Genomic DNA, 5,998 nt, shown 5'->3' on the forward strand with positions numbered 1-5,998 from the left:
TTTTTTTTTTTTTGCTCAGTGTTTATCAACTCCATTCTGGGGAGGTGGGTGGGGGAAAGGGAGAGGACTGGATGGGCCTGTTGTCACTTAGGGTGAGTATGGGAGGAAGAGAAGGTGTTCCTAGATGATCATGGTGGGGATGGTAGGGAGGGGGACAATAGAGGAATACCAAAGAGAGAACAGGAAATGCAATGCAGTGTGTTACATTTTAGTCTGCACTTAGAGCTAGAGGACCTGCCTTCTCTTTCCTCTGAATTAGCTGGAAAGCCCAGGTGATTTAAGACTCCTCCACTGAGGTCCTCCACTCCCCCTTCGTGGATCCATTTTCTCCTCCTCTGTTAAATGACAGGGACAGACTGAGTTGGTCTCCCCTCCTGGCACTGTGACTGGAGTGTTCCCAGGTGGTACAAGCAGGGGAAGGACAGCCCTCAAGCACCAGGCTCTCCTCTGTCTATCCAGAAGGAGACGTGAGCCAGTTGACAAAGTTAAGTTTTTACTCTAGGCTAGCTATTTCCAGGCTGCCCATTCCCTTCAGGGAATATTGGAGAGATAGCAAGGCCATAGCATCTAGCTCTGAGGACAGCTGGGTGGTGCAATGGGTACAGGGCCCAGGCCTGGAGTCACAAAGGCTCATCTTGCTGTGTTCAGATCTGGCCTCAAACATTAGTATGCTGTGTAATACTGGTCAAGTCACTTAGCTCTGCTTCAATTTCCTTTTTTAAAATGTGCTGAGAAGGAAATGGCAAATCACTCCAGTATCTCTGCCAAGAAAACCCCGAATGGGGTCACAAGGAGTTAGACATGACTGAAAAACAACAAGAATGACACAACTCTGGAACCAGAAGGAAACTTAAATACCGTTGAGTCCAAGTCCCTCCTTTTACAGATGAGGAAACTTGAGGGTCACACAATAATATTCTGAGGTGAGATTTGAATGCATGTCTTTTCAGTCCAATGCCCTATCCCTGCTACAAGCCATTCTACCTCTAAAAAAGTATAAAGAACCTCCTTTTGTCTTTTTCAGTGATATCTTAATTCCTTCTAATATCAAGTCCAGAATATTTCTTTTACCTGCCTGTCAGATGAGCTCTGATTTTTTCTGTGAGAAATATTGTCATCTGAAATATCTGTCTACAAAACAGAGGAATGCCTCTTCTCTTTTTTCCCCTCCTTCTCCACCATCATCCCCTACCCAGTGCCCCAGAGGTGAACGAACTCCAGGCAGGCTCCCAGACCCCCCAGCTCCTGGCTGAACTCCTACGATTCCTGTACTGAAGGAGTCAGAGGCTGGGCTCAAGCCTCCAAAAGTTTGGCATCCATCCTTGGCACCTCAGCTCACACTTCTGCTGGACTTCCTGGAGAACAAGGGGGCCTGTGTCTCCCCAGAATGAGGGGGCTAGCCAGCTTGGCGCCCTAGGGTCCAGCCTTGGACCCTTTCCCATACCCCAACGGGCTTGTGTCAGGAAGGAAGAGTCGGGGGTGGGGGGAGGCAAGATTCACGTATCAGAGGAGTGACTGTAGATGGACAACCTGGGGAGCTCCAGTCTCTTGAGTTTCCTTGAACTTAGTCCCTTTTCTTCCCCTCCACAAAAGGGGAATGAAAAGGTCCTGGCAAAGTTCAACAAAGTATTGCCATCCATCTCCCAAAGTTTCTGTGTCACAGAGAGTGAGTGGCAGAGGGACACAGGCAGGTCCTGCCCTTGGGTGGGCTCCCAGACACACTGCAGACACAAATACACAGGGCACACACACACAGTGGGGAAAAAATACCTAAGACAGGGAAATATTTTTGCTGGCCCTAATTTCAAAGTTCGGAATGACTCAAGGAGATTGTGCCTCTCCCCTCTGTTCTGAGCATAGCCATCCTGATGGTTTGTTTATCTAACTGAAGGCATTTGCATAGGACTTGACCACTTAAAATCCATTTTTCTCTGCTAGCTTCTGAATTTTAAAATGTAGAATGAGTGCTATGAGGCAGATCCTGCATCCCTAGAGTTAATTATAGTCAGACAGGGGAGATTAAAAAAGAAAGCCATCATTTATTTCTTCTTACCAGTTCTAAAAAGTTTCTTGAAGTTGAGATTTGAAAAGCGACTTAAGGGATTTGGGATAATAGAAAGGTAGAGAAGAAACTGGAATACCAGATGAACTCTGGCTGCAGTCATCTCCATTTCCTCAGAAACACAAGCTCCAACCCCAGAAGAAAACCATATGGCCACCATATCCTAACTTCCTTAGCTGCTTTTCTATTTATTCCCTTAGGATCCACCTAGCTAGGCTCTTATCTTGTCTTGTCTAGGCCTCTGTTAATAGGGTAGTTAGATAGTCTTGATAGAAGATAGGGGTTATTATTCCAGCCCTAAAGCAGCCACTTTTTTCCCTTTTAATTTTGATTTTTTTTTCCTTCTGTCTTTTTCCTTTAATATTACATTCATTTCTGAACGGACCTTTCCCCAGTGCCCAATTTTGTCATGCCATCCCTTAGAACTAAATGAAATGTAGCTGGTCATGCCATCCCTTAGAATAAAAAAAGGAAAAAAGAGCAATTAATAAAAAAAATAATCAATTCCACATCTGACAGTATATGCAATATTCTATGCCCACACTACCCTACCTTGATGGTATAGATAAGAGAGATTCTTGTTTTCAGCTTTTCTCTGGGGGACTTCAGTTTGCGGTCTTTGTTCTCTTTTTTCATAGTGGTCATTATGTATATTGTTTTCCTGGTTTTTCTTACATCAATCTTATCAGCTGTCTTTCTCAGAATTCTCTACAGTCCCTATTTCTTTAATTCTGAATATCTTGGGCATTTACATCATATCTATTATTCATTTCTAAATCCATACTTGCCTCCCCTTCTCCCCAGAGAACCATTCTTCTTTAGGAAAAATAATTTTAAAAAGAGATAAAGGAATGAAAGATAATTCAGCAAAACTAAAAACCAATACATCAAAAGTCTGGTGGTATATAGAGTTCTATATCCATCGTTTCCCTTCTCTGTTTTCTTATTTCTGGGGACAAGGTTGGTCATTGTAATTACATTTGGTGATTGTGTTATTGTTCATTTACTCTGCAGTTACTGTTAATGTATTATTTCCTGGTTCTGCTGACTTTAACCTACATCAGTTCCCCTAAGACTTTCAAAGCTTCTCCAAATTGTAAGTATTCTTACAGAGATGTAATATTTCATTCTACCCAGGCACTACTATAGCTTGCCTAGTCATTCCCCTGCTGCGATCCATCTACTTTGTTCCTAGTTCCTTGCTTCTACAAAACATGCTACCGTAAATATGTTGCTGTGTAGGACTTTTCTTTCTTTCTTTGACTTCCTTGGGATATACACTTAGCAGTGGGATTTCTGAATTTGGAACTGGATAATCTTAAGTCACCCTTTAGGTTAACTGCAAATTTCTGCAACACTAATTCAGTGTGTCCTTCAGGAAAGGCTTCAAGAACCTCAGTTTCCTCTTCTGGAAAGTTTCTTTTTTTTTTTTTTTTTTCCCTAGAAATATTTAAATATTATTTTTTCCAATTACACATAAAGACAATTTTCAACATTTATTTTTTGAGAAAGGTTTTGAATTCCAGTTTTTTCTCCCTCTCTCTCCTCCCCCGACAGCAAGAAATCTGACATGTATGATCTGACATGATGGTTCAATCATGTAACTCATTGGAAGGTTAGTTTCATAAGAACTGAAATGCAGCTGTAGCTTATGGCCACTAGAGGGCACCATGCAGATACCCTGGAGTTAAGAATAGTTAATTATAACATATAACTAACATTTATCTGGCATTTACTATGTGCCAGGCACTGTGTTAAGTGCATTTGGCAATAACCCTGGGACTGGAGACCTGTGTTCTATTTTATGTGTTATCTGTTAGCTCACAGAACCTGCCTCTTCATCTCAAATTTTAACGGTTGTGATGAGACTCAGTTTTCATGAAAAACAGATTAATTAATAAATACAATAAACATTAGTTAAGTGCCAGCTATTTGCTGATCAAGTGGCTAGAGTACCATTAGGAAGACTTATCTTTCTGAGTGAATTCAAATCAGACCTCAGACACTTAGGAACTGTGAAGTCCTGAACCACACTCACCCTGTTTGCTCCAGTTCCTCTTCTATCAAATGGGCTGAAGAAGGAAATAGCAAACCACACCTGTCTCTTTGCCTAGAAAACCCAAATAGGGTCACAAACAGTCAGACACGTCTGAAAAAAAAGATTAAATAACCACAGTGATAGTCTGTGACTGACATGAATGAAAACTGAAAGTCTTCTTTTAAAGGAAGAAATTATAATCTTAATAGAATAGGGGCTCTTAATCTTTTTTATACCTTAGATTCCTTCGGCAGTCTGATAAAGTCAATGGAACTCTTTTCAGAATTATGTTTTATTTTTATTTATGTATATATTATGTAATTGTATTCCATATTACTAATAATTATATATTATATGATAATACAATATTGCTATTTAAATTTAAATCTTAAAGAAAGAGACCCACATGTGCAAAAATGTTTGTGCCAGCCCTTTTTGTAGTGGTAAGAAATGTAAACCGAGTGGATACCCATTAGTTGGAGAAAGGCTGAATAAGTTATGGTGTATGGATGTTACTGTTCTATTAAAAAACATCAGCAGGATGATTTCAGAGAGGCCTGGAGAGACTTAGATGAACTGATGCTAAATTAAGTGAGCAGAACCAGGAAATTATTTACATGGCAACAACAATTATACAATTATACAATGATCAATTCTGATGAACATGGCTCTTTTCAACAATGAGGTCATTCAGGCCAGTTCCAATAATCTTGTGATGAAGAGAGCTATCTGTACCCAGAGGGAAGACTATGGATCACAACACAGCATTTTCACTCTTTTGGTTGTTGTTTGCTTGCATTTTATTTTCTTTCTCATTTTTTTCCTTTTTGATTTGATTTTTCCTGTGTAGCAAGATAACTGTATAAATATATATGCATATGCTGGATTTAACATATTTTTTTTTTACCATGTTTAACATATATTGGATTACTTGCCATCTAGGGAAGGAGATGGGGGGAAGATGGGGAAAAATTGGAACACAAGGTTTTGCAAGGGTTAATGTTGAAAAAATTATCCATGCATATGTTTTGAAAATTAAAAAGTTTTAAGAATAAAAAAATTAATATAAAAAAAAAACCTCCTGCATCATAGGAACATAGAGTTAGAGCCAGAAGGTATATTGCAGGCTATGTCAGAGACAAAAAAAAAATCATAGCACAGGGAAGTTGTGCTTTGTAAGATCACAGAGTTAGGAAATGTCAGTGCCAGGATTTAAGTTCTTTCCATTGCTCCAAAATTAAATAACAAAACACAAGGTAGGATGTGATTGGGAGGGAGGACAAATCTCCATGGTAGCTGTCCATCCAGGCCCTATAATGTGATATCCTTAGGACAAAATATTATGTAAATTGAACTACCTAGGAGAGGGATATGGGCAGAGGGGAGGAGACTCATGGCTGCCTATTCTTTAGACTTCTTTAGAGATTACACTTAGATTACCAGGAATGTTCTCAATTTTATAATCTGTTTATTCAGTTATTGTTTTTATTTGGGAGTAGTAGCACGTTAGGATGTGCCCGACAGAAAAGTGATATATTTTCCCTACATTTACTCTTGTTCTCCAGGAGAACTTTCAGAATAGTCATCTTTTTAAAAGGAACCAACATTTTTTTTTCAATTAGTCACAGTTAATAAGCATTTAATTTTTAATACTTTGTTTTTTCCCCAATAACATGAAAACAATTTTAACCTTCATTTTTTACAATTTTGAGTTTCAAATTCTCTCTCACACCTCCCCCATGACTGAGAAGGCAAGCAAACTTGATAAGTTATACATGTGCAGTCATACAAAACATTTCCATAATAAACATTTATTAAGCACCTACTATGTATTAAGCTCTGGGGATAAAAAAAGATGCAAAAAAGGAAGTCAACAAGCAAATAAATTGTGTATAAAC

Source organism: Antechinus flavipes, chromosome 4 (assembly GCF_016432865.1).
Source record: "Antechinus flavipes isolate AdamAnt ecotype Samford, QLD, Australia chromosome 4, AdamAnt_v2, whole genome shotgun sequence".
In the NCBI taxonomy this organism is placed as follows: Eukaryota; Metazoa; Chordata; class Mammalia; order Dasyuromorphia; family Dasyuridae; genus Antechinus; species Antechinus flavipes.